General features: G+C 41.6%; 1 protein-coding gene across 6 annotated transcripts in view; it reads right to left on the bottom strand.

Annotated features, from left to right (window-relative positions):
• Nucleotides 1-18375, bottom strand: part of foxp1b (forkhead box P1b) — a 502439-nt gene that overhangs the window by 245790 nt on the left and 238274 nt on the right. The window lies entirely within an intron of this gene.

The raw sequence follows: 18375 nt of genomic DNA, 5'->3' as shown, positions 1-18375 counted from the left end.
GAGTTAACAGCAATGGCAAGGACTTGCTGGTAAATATGTTTTTTCTTAATTGTTATTGAGCTACTTTCAACAGATATTGTGCCTTTCACAGCTAGATTCATGTACTTTCTAACATTTAAGTGCTTGAGAAGCATTAAAGGGTCATTTTTTCAGGTGCTGTGGCTATCTGCTAACTGTTCATTATCACTCATACATTTGGCATTATCAGGAATCACGTATTTATAAGCAATATATTCCTGAGATTTTACGGGTGATCTTTTTTCAAAAATTGACTTTTTTTCTAATTTCCACAACAAAAGAATGTTGAGTTCCTCGTGTGCAATGAGAGGTATCATTCAAAAGTTTATTTCAATCGTAAAGTACTTTAACTTGAGCACTTACGGATGTACACATATGCGCACACACATGCATTAATTTTTCACGGAAGTCAAGAGTTGATAGTGGGATGTGCTTTATTAAATGCTAAAAAGGCTATTGGGCTCTACATTAACATTTGATAATTTGTTTGTTTCACTTTCCCCCACTATCAAGTGAAGCAACCAAAAACTGTGGACAAGAAGCATCTTGTATAAGAGTTTGTGTCAATAGTAGGTTGATTTGGCAGGGTTGTCAAGGAACATAATTTTCAAAACATTTCCTGAAAAGAGGCTGTGATTCCTATGTACTCATATTTCCTATACATTATAATTGAATCAATGCATCAAGTTGCAGATTTGAAGATTTAAAGTCTTAGGATTTCTAAACAGTATCATTGGCAAAAAGGAAGCAACCTCAGACTTGGAGAGAAATGTTTGCCTCTGTGCAGCTATGAACAGCTTCTAACTAGTATTTCCTTACATTCCTTTCACATTACCCAAATACAAGTAAAAGATGATTTTAAAAAATAGATAAAGGGTACAGGGCAAGGGAAGGAGAGTGGATTAATTGGATGACTGTTTCAAACAGTTGGCACAGGCAAATTGGTCTTCTATTCTGTCTGATTCTTGGATTGTGTATAACATTGGGGTGATGTTGTATTCTGGGACTCACAGACAGCATATCTTGGGATATCACAGACATACAGGAATTTTCCCGTCCTGCCCGCCATGGGAATAGTAGCAGGCACGGGCAGACCATGCAAAGGTCCATTGACCACGGGCGGGCTTATCTGGTCTTGAGGTGAGTGCGGCCAGAAAATCCCACCCACAATCTGTAATTTTCTATCCATCATTGAACAGAACATCATGAACAGGTACTCTACCCATCAATCCTTGCTGTGAGCTCCTGGATCACCAAATCAGTCCTAGCACAACCTTTTAGTTAAAATGCACCACAAGAAAAATGCACTTGTTTTACAATCATAATAAACCTTTCTAACCAAGATTTAAACAAAAAAATCAAGTTACAGTGTCCTTTGATTAAGATTCTTTGCATTTTGGCCTAAAGCAGAATATTAATTGCTTTTGGTGTTTTAAGTATTAAATCTAGTAGCACTTTTGGGTTAGTTTTAATAGCTGACAGGGCTGACCAGAAGTTGAATACACTTGTACTTGCACTTGCACATAGGTAGGTATGCGCGATGCAGAATGGTTTCAAAGTTATTGAAATGACTGCTCTGAGAAACTGCCTTTGGATGCAGTTGGACATGAGGAGGAATCCCCATGTCGCCATTTTCAAGAGGACCTCAGACAATGCCAAGTTATTAAATATAAAAATGATTGCAGCCTGGCAATTTAAAAAAAAAATTTGGTAGTTCGCAAATTTGCATTGTGGAATGGTAGCAAAATGGAATACTCCACTAAAGGTACTTAATAACATATTTAAACACTCCTGTGACATTATTGTGGTTTCTTTCTGCATGGACACTATCTACTTAGGAATTGCAGCACTCCGAGGGGAAATGTCACCTTTTTGATCAAACTTCTTGACATAGACAAAAGATATCTTGCACTTTGCTTTCTGTTACCTCCTCTTCAAGAGATACAGAAATCTGTAATAAAGTTACCCATCTCTAAAAAACTGAAGGATGGTATATAAATTTGATGTGCTTCTGGGTTTTCGCCTCTCCCTGGAGATCACATGGTCTGGAATGGGGGGGTGGGGGTAAGTTAATAGGTTGTAATGAACAAAGCATTGTAGCTGTGAGGGACAGCTCGGTGGATAGGATATTGGTATGTAGATAGGCTGGAAAATTGGGCGGGGATCCTGGATTCATGATTCAATCCTGGACCGGGGAGCGGCGCGGGCTTGGAGGGCCGAAGGGCCTGTTCCTGTGCTGTATTGTTCTTTGTTCTAATCCCTCACTACTGTTTTGTAGCAAGGTAGATTCCTGCCAGATTCTTGAACAAAACATGTAAACTGGGGGGTTTTCAATAGCATGTCAGCAAAAAAAAACACTAATTGCGTAAAGAACAAGACTTTATCCACAAACAGAACCTGTTACTGAACAAGAAATATCATTCTTCAGAAATACAACGTGAAAAGGATGCAATGAATGGTAGATTTTCGACACACTGCCCTGTTAATATGAAAAATAGGTGAAGAATTCCTAGAACAGAACGAATCGGAAATATTTTAGTCAAAATATTTCTTGCTGTGAAAGGGGCTCAATAAGCCACACAATACTGAACAAACATACAAAAGCAAACATACAAAGTCATTCATTGGCAGCTGTTCCCCGGCACCTGGATAATGTTTATACTTCATAACTTCAAGCTCCGCATACTTATGGATAATGACAATAAATGGGAATGCTTTAAATGGAAAATGGGCTCCTTCAACTCAGTTTATGTTTGTTCCTGCACAACAACCACTGCTACCAGCATTTTCTACCAGCTTGTTGAAAACCCTTTTCAAAAACAAAGATGTGATTCATTTCTTGGAACATTTTTGCATTCTGTTCTTTTTTTATACCAGGAGCTTTCAGAAACTATAGAGAGGTAATTTTACATGTCTGTGATGCTAGCAGGGATTCTTGTTCAATAACAGTGCATGATGCAAATGTGGGAGTGTGGTGCCAGCATTTCTCCAATCAATATAATTAAAATTGGATTACATGTTCAACATTTTTCCTTTGTTTTGGATTTTTCTGTGTATCTACCATTTTAACAATTTTATTCAACCATTTTATGGACCCTGGCAGCATTCTGGCAGTAGTACTGAAGACATGTGTGCCAGAACTAGCAGCACCCCTAGCCTAGCTGTTCCAGTGCAGCTACAACACTGGCATCCATCTGACAAAACGGAAAACTGCCTGGGAATGCCCTGTCCATAAAAGGCAGGACAACTCCAACCCAGCCTATTACCACCCCATCAGTCTACTCTCAACCACCAGCAAAGAAATGGAAGGTGTCATCAACAGGGTTATCAAACAGCACTTACACAACAACAACCTGCTCACCAATGCTCAGTTTGGGTTCTGCTAGGACCACTTGGCTCCTGACCTTATTACAGCCTTGGTCCAAACATAGACAAAAGAGTTGAAATCAAGAGGTGAGAAGAGAGTGACTTCAGTTGGCATCAAGGCAGTACTTGACTAAGTGTGGCATCAAAGAGCCCTGGCAAAATTGAACTCAGTGGGATTCAGGCAGAAAATACTCCACTGATTAGAGTCATACTTAACATAAAGGAAGTTGGTTATGGTTGTTGGTGGACAATCGTCTCAGGTCAGGAAATTGTTGGGGTTCCTCAGGGTAGCGCCCCAGACCCAACTACCTTCAGTTGCTTCATCAATGACCATCCCTCCATCATAAGAGGAGAAGGTCTGAGGACTGCACAATGTTCAGTACCATTCATAATTTCTCTGATACTGAAACAGTCCATGTCTATTTCCAGCAGGGCCTGCACACCATTCAGGCTCGCTGAGCTGATAAGTGACAAATGACATACATGCCATACAGATGCTTGGCAATTGACTTTTCCAGCTAGACAGAATCAAAACATCTCCTCTTGACATTCAATGGCATATTGCTGAATTTCCCCACAAACAAAATCCTGGGGGTTACCCATTGAACAGAAACTGAACTGGACCAACACACATGGATACTGTAGCTACGATAGCAGGTCAGAGCCTGGGAATTCTGCAGTGAGTAACTCATCCCCAGATTCCCCCAGAGCCTGACCACCATCTATAAGGCACAAATCAGGAGTGAATGCTCTCCATTTGCGTGGATGAGTGAACTCCAACAACGCTCACGAAGGTTGACAAGATCCAGGAAAAAGTACCCATTTGATCAGTTCCGCATTTACCACCTCAAATATTCACTTCCCCCCACCACCAGTGTACAGTGGCAGCAGTCTGGACCATCATACTCAAGCCTTCTTCACTAGCACCTTCCAAACTCATGGTGCAGAAATTCCTGCCCAAAGTCAACAGACTTTTCAATGGTCCATCAAATGTTTTGTTTCACCCATGACAATTCCCGCAACTGGTAATACCAGACAATTTACCCATAACCTCTACCACGACTTGCAGATAGTGAGGAGCATTGTCAGAAGCTACAGAAGGATATAGATAGGCTGGAAACTTGGGCAAAGAAATGGCAGATGGAGTTCAATCCAGATAAATGCGAAGTGATGCATTTTGGTAGAAATAATGTAGGGAGGAGCTATACGATAAATGGCAGAACCATAAAGGGTGTAGATACGCAGAGGGACCTGGGTGTGCAAGTCCACAGATCATTGAAGGTGACATCACAGGTGGAGAAGGTGGTGAAGAAGGCATATGGCATGCTTGCCTTTATAGGACGAGGCATAGAGTATAAAAGTTGGGGTTTGATGTTGCAGATGTATAGAACGTTGATTCGGCCGCATTTGGAATACTGCGTCCAGTTCTGGTCGCCACACTACCAGAAGGACGTGGAGGCTTTGGAGAGAGTACAGAGGAGGTTTACCAGGATGTTGCCTGGTATGGAGGGGCTTAGTTATGAAGAGAGATTGGGTAAACTGGGGTTGTTCTCCCTGGAAAGACGGAGGATGAGGGGAGACTTAATAGAGGTGTATAAAATTATGAAAGGCATAGATAGGGTGAACGGTGGGAAGCTTTTCCCCAGGTCGGTGGTGACGTTCACGAGGGGTCATAGGTTCAAGGTGAAGGGGGGGAGATTTAACACAGATATCAGAAGGACATATTTTACACAGAGTGTGGTGGGGGCCTGGAATACGCTGCCAGGCAAGGTGGTGGAGGCGGACACACTGGGAACGTTTAAGACTTGTCTAGATAGCCATGTGAACGGAGTGGGAATGGAGGGATACAAAAGAATGGTCCAGTTTGGACCAGGGAGCGGCACGGGCTTGGAGGGCCGAAGGGTCTGTTCCTGTGCTGTATTGTTCTTTGTTTTGTTTATTTAGAAGGAAAAGGGCAACAGATGCATGGGAACACCTCCAAGTTCTCCTCCAAGCTACACCCCATCTTGTCTTGGAACTATATCATCGTTCCTTCACTGCTGCTGGATCAAAATTCTGGAACTCCCTTCCTAACTGCACTGTGGGTGTACCTACACCACCGGGACTGCAGGGTTTCAAGAAGATGGTTCATCACCACATTCTAAATTAGGGCTGGACAACATATGCTGGCCTTGCCAGCAATTCTCACTTTCCACAAAAAGAAAAGAAACCACAAAATCTGCAAGTGAAGCAGAAGGTTGGTTTCCAAATGTATGTCTACAACACCTAGTTTTCTTGACTGCAAAGGTGTTAATATGTAGTATTTTCCAACTGCCTATTTAATATTAACATATGGGTGAGCTGAAATTTCCTCAAAAGGACTGAAGCCATTCTTTTTTACTTATAGTTGCTTCCATACTTTATTCTATCAAAACCTCCAGCCCCCTTAAGCAAAGTCCAAAATGTGCTAGAGCCTGAGTTCAGTTTCCTATTCTGCATCCAATTTGTTACCAAAACTGCCCTTCATTTCCTATTGCACATATGCCACCTACTTCTCTCCACTGTTGCAAAAACCCAGAATTTGACTTTATGACTTTAAGGCTCAACTTCTCTGATACTCATAAGAACATAAGAACTAGGAGCAGGAGTAGGCCATCTGGCCCCTTGAGCCTGCTCCGCCATTCAATAAGATCATGACTGATCTTTTTGTGGACTCAGCTCCACTTACCCGCCCGCTCACCATAACCCTTAATTCCTTTACTGTTCAAACATTTATCTATCCTTGTCTTAAAAACATTCAATGAGGTAGCCTCAACTGCTTCACTGGGCAGGGAATTCCACAGATTCACAACCCTTTGTGTGAAGACGTTCCTCCTCAACTCAGTCCTAAATCTGCTTCCCCCTATTTTGAAGCCATGCCCCCTAGTTCTAGTTTCACCTGCCAGTGGAAACAACTTCCCTGCTTCTATCTTATCTATTCCCTTCATAATCTTATATGTTTCTATAATATCTCTCCTCATTCTTCTGAATTCCAATGAGTATAGCCCCAGTCTACTTAGTCTCTCCTCATAAGCCAATCCTCTCAACTCCGGAATCAACTTAGTGAATCTCCTCTGCACCCCCTCCAGTGCCAGTATACCCTTTCTCAAGTAAGGAGACCAAAACTGTACACAGTTCTCCAGGTGTGGCCTCACCAGCACCTTATACAGCTGCAACATAACCTCGCTGTTTTTAAACTCCATCCCTCTAGCAATGAAGACAAAATTCCATTTGCCTTCTTAATTACCTGCTGCACCAACTCCTTGTGATTCTTGCACAAGGACACCCAGGTCCCTCTGCACAGCAGCATGTTGTAATTTTTTACCATTTAAATAATAGTCCATTTTGTTGTTATTCCTACCAAAATGGATGCCCTCACATTTACCAACATTGTACTGATCTGCCAGACCCTCGCCCACTCACTTAGACTATCTATATCCCTTTGCAGACTTTCAGCATCCTCTGCACACTTTGCTCTGCCACTCATCTTAGTGTCATCTGCGAATTTTGACACACTACACTTGGTCCCCAATTCCAAATCATCTATGTAAATCGTAAACAATTGCTGATCCCTGAGGCACACACACTCATTTTGCTAGCCTACTCTGTGCTATAAAATAAAACTTATGCAAAAAGTTGTGACACACATTCTCACCTGCATTAAATTTTCCCAATCCTATTATCTCCAAAGAACGGATTTCAAAATTGTTTTCCCCCTTCAATTCCCTCCATCACATCACCCCTTACCTTAGCTGATTGACCTCTCTCAACCTTATCTCCCTACACAGGACTGTCACTCCTCTGCAAACAGCTTTTATTCCCTCCATTCCATTGTTGGAAATGATTCCGTTTCTGTGCCTTTTGGGTGAGACTCCAAATGGGTCCCACTTGCCTGTTTGTGTGTCGTAAAAGATCCCATTGTAATATTCAAGGTAAAAACAGTCAATATTGTCCTCTGCACTAACACCACTAACAGCAAGTAATCTGGCCATTTATCTCATTTTCCGCTGTGGGATCTTGTCAATTGTAAAATGGTTCTCATCTCTGTCGACATAACAAAAGTGACTATCATTCATCAGCAGTTTGTTGGATACAAAGTGCATTAGGACTACCTAAAGATGTGAAAGGTACTGTATGAGTCCTGGTTTCATCTTTCCTTCTTCTTGTCCCAACACTTTGGAAATTTTTCCTTAAATATCTCCACTTTTTAACCTTGCATTCTGCTTTCAGGCACCTCCTTCTATCCACTTGTGCCCTCTCTGAAGTTGCCCCTCCAGTCCTAACCATTCTGAGTGTTAATTTTTGGCCTCCATTCTGTGAAGTGCTCAGACATATCTTTCTATATGAGGAGCACAATAGAAATTCAAGTTGCTTTTGCCAAATGACATTGTTTACACAGGATTGCTTTTCTCAGTACTGAGTTTTCCTGTGGAACGTTATAAAAGACACTTGCAAACACTTTGAGCATCACCATCCTGAACAAATCTTTCTACTCTCCCCAAATTAATTATATTCCCTTTTATACAATAATAATATTGTACAATTCTATTATACAATTCTACATAAGGAAGTGATACACTCCTCCATCACCCCCGTCCCAAAAAACCTCAAACTGCCAATACTCCAATTTTCTCAGATTAACCATAACAAAATCAAATTAATTAGCAAACCATAACCTGTTAAACTCGATGAAATGAGGCAAGAAGATTTGCTCTAAACAACCAATGAAGCTGTAAAATGCTATTGACGGGATGCTTACTAGCCAAGCACCCTATTAGTATTGTAACAGGTTTGGGTCAGATGGTGCAATAGTATAGGACACTAGTACAATGACATAGTGGGTTAAAAGAAACAGTATGATATGGTTTCTTCCCTGTGAATTTAAGTCTTGGCAGGCTATCTTGTGGAAACAGCAGAGGCGAGGTGCTTCCCTGGAGGAGGGGAAGAACAACAATGTGCATCTTTATAGTGCCTTAACTTGTATCAAAACATTAACATGTACTTCACGGAGATGAAGAGCAAGACAAAGTAGAGTATGGAAAGAGATAGGGAAGTAAACTAAGACACGGTTAAAGGTCTTTGATGGATGGAGAGAAAGGTAGAAAGGTGGTGTGGTTTGTGAAAGTTTTACAGCATTGTGTTGAGATAACTGAAGGGTAAGCCTTCAAAGGTAGAGTGCAAAAAGAAACCAGAGCATCAAAAGAAGTTGGCACCTAGAGCCGGAAGAGGTTGCAAAGGAAAGATGGGAAAGGTTGCAAAGGAATTTGTTGTTTAGGATTTTAAATTCATTATAGTAGGGGGACAAGAAGCCATCTGAGATTCACAAGTACAAGTGTGGTAGGAAAGTAGGGCTCAGTAGTGGCTGGCACACATTAAGCAGTGTTTGAATCATCCTGAAGAGTTTGAAAAAGATAGTAGTGGCAAAAAATTAGAACAGAGCTGAATATTCACAACAGTCAAAAATCTTCAAGAAAAATCAAAAGTTAAGACAGCAGCTGACAGGACAGAGAGCAACAGTAGGCTTTTTGAGAAAGGTAAGGAAGAGAGCTACTAACAATGGGAGCAGGTATTGGATATGTTTAATGTGAAGCTAGATCAGGAAATGGAGGCCATGTCTTGGAAGAGCCAAAGCTGATAAGGATATCAATGAGAAAGATGGGATGGAGTTATCACCCCGAAGTTGAACTAATCCAAAATTCTGTTGCCAGTACCCTCTTGTTCATCCATCACCCGTGTTCACAGTCTACACTGACTTCCAGTACGCCAATGCCTCAATTTTAAAATTTTCATCCTCATGTTCAAATCTGTCCGTGGCCTTGCCCCTTCAGGTTTTCAGGTTTGAGGTCCTACAATTCTGGTCACCTGCATAACCCTAACAACCTCTTCTTGCCATCATTGGCAGCTTTTTTTTCAGCAATCTCTGGATAGCTCCTAAACTCTGGAATTCACCTCCTAAAACTCTCCACCTTTGAAATGCTCCTTAAAATCTAGCTTATTGTACAAGCTTTTGGGCATGGTGTGGAGATGCTGGCGTTGGGTAGACACTGGGGTAGTGGGGGGTACCACTGGAGAGGCTGGGGTAGACACAGTAAGAAGTCTCACAACACTAGGTTAAAATCCAACAGGTTTATTTGGTAGCACGAGCTTTCGGAGCGCTGCTCCTTCACTCACCAGACTTCTTACTAAGCTTTTGGGCACCTGACCTAACATCTCTTTCTTTGGCTTAGTATCAATTTGTTTTTGTTGCTCTGATTATTCTCATGTGAAGTGACTTTGTATCTTTTGTTAATTGTAGTAGGTGGTGGCCATTAACTGGGAATTCGCTTCTGCCCCGATAAATTGACAAAAGCTGAAACTATAGTTGTTGGGTAAGGAGATGGATGCTTATAATATGTAATTCTGCAAATAAATGCTTATAAAAATATGTGAACATTAACTTCCAATTCATCCTTCACCTGCTGGCTTTCTGGATCATAACACCTTTCCCTATCCTTGTTGAAAGCTATGAGGTGAGGCTGAGATATGAAGATGTTGCGGGGGCTCAGGATAAGGAAGAAAAAGATTGAGGAAGCCAACTGCATAGTCCCATGAAAATCACGAGTCAAACAATTCTGTTGAATTACTGCTCTATACACAGCATATCAGTGTACATTGACACGGCCACGTTTATTTTCTTTTGTCAGTTTCTTCCGTTATTATTTTTCTTCCTACCTTTCCAGTTTTTGCCTCTATAAAATACTTTGGTTCTGATGCTTTTGGTTAGCTTTTATTTTTAGATCTGCATACCAACAATTTAGTAGGTATATTCTGGGACGACCCCATTTCTGTTCAACTTTGTACCCCGTAATGCCTCCACTGCAGTTTATGAGGTGATCAGAGGTCTTTTATCTATACAATCATATGCAATGTATCCAACAGTTAGTTTCTTCCTCATTTGCTTTACTGTTTTCTTTCTTTTCCCTATCTCTTTTATATCCACTTATCTGTTTAATTTAGTTTTTTTGCCCTCGTTTCTTTCTATTTCTATCATTCTATATTTGGTCTTGGTATTTTTGTGTTTCATTCAATTTCTGTTTCTTTCACCCTCTCATGTGATATGTTTTAGTGTCTTTTATTTCAAATACTTACAGCAGAATGAAGTCTCTTTCATAACAGTGGTGATTGGGCGGCACGGTAGCACGGTGGTTAGCACTGCTGCTTCACAGCTCCAGGGACCTGGGTTTGATTCCCGGTTTGGGTCACTGTGTGGAGTTTGTACATTCTCCTCGTGTCTGCGTGGATTTCCTCCGGGTGCTCCGGTTTCCTCCCACAGTCCAAAGATGTGCGGGTTAGGTTGATTGGCCATGCTAAAATTGCCCCTTAGTGTCCTGAGATGCATAGGTTAGAGGGATTAGCGGGTAAATATGTAGGGATATGGGGGTAGGGCCTGGGTGGGATTGTGGTCGGTGCAGACTCGATGGGCCAGATGGCCTCTTTCTGCACTGTAGGGTTTCTATGATTCTATGATTTACATTGGCATTATCACTAAAAAGAGAGGCTGTAAACTACTAAAAAGATCAATGCAATTCTAAGATTAAAATAAGGTTTAATTCAAGAGTCTGGAGATTGTAGATAGGAAGCCATACGACAAACTCAAAATATGTCTATGAAACAGCTTGTCAGAACAATGTGCTTGTATGCATCACAGGCTGGAAGTAGATGGATTCTACCTCCAACATAGTGAGATTCAAATCTTACTCAGGTTATCTTGGATCGGGGATGAGAAACAGGGGACACTAATTTATGGTGACGTTTACAGAGTGGGGTCGTTTTGAGATTTGAGAGTAGGTTATCAACCTGCCCTCTTCAGATAGGGGTTCCTAAAAGAGGGAGAAGAATCTGCAAAACACAGTGGCACCTAAATAACATGTAGCTTAAAAAAAAAGACTTTGCAGATAGTACAGAACATTAAAATGAAATCACATGACCACACAATTAAATTAGGAGAGAAATTACTGAGAGACAGAGAATGTGAGATTAGCTCAAGAACATTCACAAATACATGCACATGAGTAGAACAATGTGAGCAAGAGACTCTATAGAAAATAATGAGAGTGAGAGGACACATTGCAAGTATAAGAAACAGCATCTCTGAGAAGGCATAACACTAAGTGGCTGTACAGAAGAGTACATTGTAAAAGAGAAAATATGTGAGAAAGATTATTCGAAGTGCCTGCCTGTGTGATATAACAGTCCAAGAGATAGAGAGAGAGTATGCGTGTGTGTGTGTGCACACATGCGAGTGAGTGAGTGATATGTATGTCTACGAGAAAAGGATGAGGGTTTAGGAGACAGGTTCAAAAGAAAAACAAAAAAGACGGCCAGTCAAGAGACTCGGGCATCAATTCAGCAAATAAAAGTGCACTTACAACCTTAACATCAGTAAAGGTTATTTCCCTATACTCTATATTTAAAGCGCATGCTTCATTAGGCTGATGACAGCATTTCAAAGATGGTTACAGTTCTAAGCTTGCTGGCTATAGATTGGTTTATCATTGTCTACAATAATGGTGGGATTTGATCTGGTGGTAATGAATGTCTCATTCTGAGATTCACTGAGTCCGTTGCTCAGATTTTTTTCTCAATGGTGAATGCATGGCAGCAGCTTGTGTTTGCCCACAGATTTTTCTATGGGCTTTTGCACTTGAATTTGTTGTAATTATTGAGCCATTTCGGGGATCTAGGAACCTGTATGAACAGGAAAACCAAGTGTGGATGGAATTTGCCCAAAAAAATTCTAAGTGGCGAATTCACGTAAAAACTGGAGTAATTCGCGCTGTTTTTTTCAGTGGGAGTTTAGGCTAGAATCTCCCACATTCTTTGCACTGCAGAGGCTACCAGCGCAAATATCATTAAACACTAGGGAGTGGGACCTATTCCCACTGGAGATGCTGAAATCAGCACACTGAGTGGGCCACTACACATGCGCTGATCTGTCAGGATCAAGGTTGGCGCATGTGCATTGGCTCCGCATTGATGGCCTCCCGATTGCTGGCCAGCCCCAGGACCCCGCAACGCCGGCTCTCCACTGCTCCACGGCCCAATCGCCGGCCCGCCGACCATTCCTGGGCCAGCCTCGAGCTCCCCCGCCCCCGGCTGACATCCCACCCCGCAGTCACCCCCTAAGCTGGCCTCCCTCCTTCTCCCACCGATCCCTATGCAGAATGGCAGCGGGACGCCCCTACCCCCACTGATCTCCCCCTAAGTCCTGCCCCACTATGTGCCCCGCCCCCCCTTGGTACTACCCTATGCCCGGTGGGCAGTGCCAAGGTAGCCCCTGGGCATTGGCATTTTGCCCCTTGGGCAGTGCCAGGTGGCCCAAGCTCACACTACCAGGTTGCCAATGCCGGGGACACACCACCCCCGTTGCCCGATCACCTGGAGGACCCTGTTTGCCTCCCGTTCACTCCAGCTGGGTCAAGCCGCTAACTCACCGAAAGTGGGGAGCTAGTGTAATCCCCGCTGGAGTGAAATACTCTGGCGGTGTGGGAGACGTTAGCGGGCCCAGAGACTGCAGTCCCAGGCCCGCTAATCATATTCAAATATTAAAATGACCATTTCAATGGTCCGTGCGTGTCCCCGCTGATTTCCAGTGTGGAACAGACGCCGCCGGAAATCCGACGCTGGGAGATGCAAGTGGGGCACAAATGCTCGCGCAAGCTCCGCAAATTGGCCGCCACAGATTCTGCACTAATGTTTTAGCGCAGCAAGATGGGAGATTCGCGGCCTGTATCTTCTATTAGGCTAAAGTGTTATTAATAGTGTGCGGTGCCTAAACCAGGCACTGTAAGGTAGAATATTTAATTCAGTGGCAAATGGTGCACATAAGGTGAAATAAAGAGAGGGAAAGAAAGATAGGATTGAAATAAAAAGAACAGAAAGAAAAGGTTTTTTGTATAAAATCAGCAAAATACTTTCACAGCAAAGCTTCGAGAAGATAAGAACAATTTGGACAGCAACTTCCTGATTTTTTGCATTTAAGTGCAGATGCCAGAAGTTGTTGTTTGATTTACATTTTAATAACAGTGAATGCATTAGCAAAATCCAGGCAGAAATGTTCAAAACAGGTTTTCAGTACAATTAGCATGAGATGGTTCTGGGACATCAATTCAGGAAGACTATATTAATAGACTTGTTTCATTTATGACATATGCCATTAAATAGTCCTTCACTTTCGGACATCTTGAATTTATCTATGATTTTTAGTTCCTTAGTCTCCAGCTAACTGGTATTCATACAGATTTTCACAGTATGGATTGTCTTACCATCCAGACTCCAGAAGAATTTGTAGCAGTCATGGGGTAGGGGATGATGCAAATGTCTAATTTAAATAGACACAGAAAACAGTGTAGCAGTAGGTCTCTCGTAGTTAAATAAATCAGGGGTCCCTATGACTCAGTAAAACTCAAGGTATGTCTTCAAGGGGACTCTAATGGAGGAATTCTCTTTACAAGAGTATTTAAATATTGCTTTGTTGTTGACCCTCTAGTAAAAAAGGTGATACTTGCATTCACAGAATACCTTTGTTGTATTGTTCCAAGTTAAACTACAGACTATCAGACTGCATTGTTTTTGCTTATCAAAGCTGAGTTTAACCGCTTTCAAAGTAACACAATTGTTCCACTGATGTTTAGGTCCAGTGACGAAACAAAGGAAAATATAAACCACACTTCCCATCAGCTTCCAGCAAACTAATTTGTGAAAAAAAGTGCAGCTGAACAAACTTAATAAAGACTACCAGCAGTCTGGCAGCAAACTCCTTTTGTCAGAGAGAGATCATTTGAAAGTCTCTGATAATTTGAATTAAAACTCAGGATGCTTGCTGACTGAATAAGGCATGAGCCTACAAAAATGAATATTCATGCGACTGGAAAATAATGATGGCCTTTTGAGGTTCTGTTTCTGTATCAATTTGTCTCTATTTATGATATAAAATTTCAAACAGAATCCTTACAAAGACTATGTGCAAACGGACTAAATCGGATAAAAACAATCATAGTGTGCTGGAGAATTTGTAAGTAACCAGGCTTTCATTTACACTATGGGGGCAAATTTGAATTGGTTTATGATTCACAGCTGTTTTAAATCAAAAACACCATTTATACTTAAGCTTCAGATTCACATTTGTTTTGAGTTTGCAGCTGAATTTAGCAATGCGGTTAGATAATGGTGCTCAGCTATTTACCCTGATTGTATTTTGGAGTAAAAACTCCCATCTTTTGACCTCGGAACTGACCTGAATTGTGAACAGAAGATAGACATTGGGCTGGTATAAATGGCTAATACAAATCTCCTGCAGGAAAGCAGAGCTCAGGGCATGCAGTGTGCTCGTAATTGAATACCACCCTACATTGCTCAGAGAAATGCAGAGCCCATTCAAATACTCCCTGTCCTTTCCAAAATGAATATTATTCATTGTACCCTATATCTAACATTTTAAGTGCTGCTTTTTATGTTTCTATTTTAATAAGGTAAAGCTAACACAGGTTCACAAAACTTTAACATGCTTTCTGTGAAATTGGCCGTGTATAAGCAGTTTTGCAGATCTTTACTTTTCCTGAAGGTCCTGACCATTGGTGCCATGCATGAATGAACTTTCAAATGAGATAACTCACGCTGAAGTCTGAAAATACACATTTTCATCTAGCCACGTACACCCAACCACCAAATCAACCACCATTTGCTCAGCAGTGTAGTGTGTGAACTGCGTAAGCGTTGTCCAACACATTGCTGCCTTGAATAGAAAGAACTTTCAAATACTAAGGGGAATTAATTTGTTTCAGATCAACAGATCCAAATTGAATTCAATACCCCTGTGTGTAAAAAAAAGGTGTTGGCTCACAAACCAAGCAACTCTCTGCCATTTAGCAGCTCAAACTAGAGCTTTTCTTTTGCCCTGTAAATAAACACCAATGTGAACTGGCAGGCACAATACCAGCATTATATTGTTCCACATAAAACCGTGGTTCTTTAACCTTTTACTAATAAAGCGCTGTACCAGCTCAAGTACACTTCAGATCCATCAGACACCCTCTGTATATGCACATTACAAACATTTAAATTCTGTCTCCTCAGCGTTATTTGTCAATAAATGCTAGCAATTGCAAAATACCTGCATTTATTTTTCCTAGAACATTGATATGAGCAAGGTGCAATATACAAGCACTGCAGAACAAATTCACAGCAACACTAAGCACCAATCTGAACAATAGACTAGGATCAAAATCATACCTCTTAAACGTTCTGATAGTTTTGCAGAGATATATGTACATTATTGTCTTATGAGGCTGATTATTTGATGTCATGGCTGGAAGAGGCTTTGGTGACAGTGGCCACATCACTAAGATCTTCAGCATCCGAAGCAGGATGAAGCCCCTTCTCTGTGGCCCTCTTGTGGTAGGTTTCACAGGCAGTACCCTGAGTACATTCTAACTAAATCTGGGGGCTTCTTGGAGCATTTTCTGGTCTTTGTTCACCCCTACATTTAAAAAAGAATTGACTGCTCACCTTAACACTTCAAATGTTTAATTCCATTTAGGAGTAGGGCACTCTTTCCTGTGAGAGGATTTTATAAGCACCCCTTCCATTTTGCCAACAACACTGGATAAGACTGAAGGGGCTATTCTCTTTCCTCAGCTTTCTAAACCATCTTAACCTTAAATGCCCAGACTAAAAGAAAAGAGTTTCACAGGAACAGTAGCAATTTTAAACATATACTCAAAAAAGATGTACGTATATTTGTAGATAACAATACTAAAGAAAATGATACGGTATAAAAATCCAACAGCCCTTTGAAACCATTCTACTTAGTTAAAATGGTAGCAGTTGTCTGTCTCTCAAGAGCTTTACTGTCACTATCAGTCAAATCCTTTTTGGATTACATGTTGATCAGGTCATCCTGAACTGAATCAGACATGGTTCCTATTTCCAGTGTTATTGCTGAAACATCTACCAAACCATATCCAATTACTAATCAAACATGTATACCCTGCTTCACCAAGGAGTACTTGCTACGCAAAATAATTTTCAATATACAAAGTATTAGGGTACAATTTGATATACTGTCCACATGACTACGAGATCTAAATGTCCTTAACCAAATTTAAACTTCGCTGTGCCAGTGCCAGGAAGCACTAAGTTCCTTTCAAGATAAAAATGAAACTGTGGGCTGCATTTTATGCTCTCCGCAAGTAGATTTGCGGATGGAGGAGGGTGAGTTGGACCATGTAAAATTCAGTCTTCCTGTCACTTATCTGCCTGCACCGAAACTGACTAAAATGTTAAGGGGAAGAGGGGGGCATTTGGTGACACACCCCACCCTTAGGCATATTGGTGAATTAGTGGCCAATGAATGGCCACCACTGCCAGTGTCTTACCAGCAGCAGGAGAAGACAACGTCACAGGGAAACCCTGTCAGCTTTACCTAAATGGACTGTATTGGACAGAGGTGGGTACCTCCTTTGCAGGCCCCATGGGCCCACCAAAGGTCAACACCCCACCCTCACCACCCCCTTTAACTCTTTGCATTGCTCTTGCACCCAGCCGCCTCCATCCTCTGCTCCGAGTCCTCTGACTAACCGGCGGTCCTTGTGGCATGGTGTGACTGCCTGTACTCCCAGCAGTTGCCAGCGCTCACACTGGCGCTGGTACAGAATTGCTGGCCAATCTGACTAGTCTGCAGCTCTCTAAGGCAGGATGGGGGCAGAACCCTCGCCTTGAAGCAATCAGAATAGCTCCTGGCGTTGATCTGCTGCGGGGCAGCTGTCAGGATTGTGGGCATGCTCCCCACTGCTTTTCAACCGGTGGGGCAGGGTGGGAATCGTGGCACCTTGTGAAATCCAGCCCTAACAGTGTGTGTACATGAATTGTGTGCAGACTTAACAAAGAATATTAATTGGTATCAGCATGCAACTTCAGGTACTCAAAATATTCCTTTCAAATTTCTAGCTACCATGACCTTCATCTTTTTGCATGTTAAGATACAGATGAGGAACATTCTTTGACCCAGAATAGCTCATCCATCCCAGAAAGTCCTACTGTCTCCCATAAGAGCCTCTCTCGTTTCTTAAATGTTTCAGCTCCTCCGCCATACCCAGAATTCATTCCATGTGTTGATCACTCTTTATGTGAGGAACTCCCTGACAGGCATGATAAATTTGCCTTTTGCTTGTTTGAATCTACGCCTTCTTGCCTCATTCTCAACAGTTAGCTTGAAGCAATGTTGTTTCTATATTGTTTAGAGTATTGAAACTGCTGTAAGTTCTTTTCTGATGACATGATATACATCTGAAGCTTCTCTCCTATTGTTAAAAATGGCTTCTGGACCTTTCAACAGGTACAGAATTTGAAGGATTTACAAAACACTGACTAACTTAAATGGGACTGCCGTGCTCGGTCCTTGAAAATACAATCCATTGAATATTTTTCATTCAAAATACTACAGCATTTTATTTAAAGAAGATTCAGAATACTTTTGATGAAAAAAGGTGAATAGTAGAGATTGAACTGATGATTTTAACAATCTGGGATACGCAACTCATCATAAATTCAACAGCTCACATACACAGTTCTATTTCGTTTTATTTCAAGAAAGAGAGCAATCACTGCTTTTGATGACAGCGCAAACTTTTTAAAAAGTCTCTTTTGAACAATTCTGATGCTGTTTTTATGCCTCACATTAATCAAAGCTCTACCCTGTTGTCTTTGCACAGCAAATCAGAATCTGCCCCTGGCAAAGAATGAGGAAAAGTCAACAGGAATTAAGTTTCAGTGCAACTGTTTACTCAACTGTGGCCTGCAGTTATTGAAATTTTATCCATGGTTTTGTGTGACTACAGCTGTAATGAATTCAGCATGCCTGCAATTCTCTAAGTAATGGCACATTTATTTCAAGCAACAACCTGCATGTCTATGTTGACCGAGGTAAACTGCAGC

The sequence above is a fragment of the Mustelus asterias genome, chromosome 3 (assembly GCF_964213995.1).
Source record: "Mustelus asterias chromosome 3, sMusAst1.hap1.1, whole genome shotgun sequence".
NCBI lineage: Eukaryota > Metazoa > Chordata > Chondrichthyes > Carcharhiniformes > Triakidae > Mustelus > Mustelus asterias.
The sequence above is the reverse complement of the archived record's forward strand: the minus strand, read 5'-3'. Positions and strand labels throughout refer to the sequence as shown.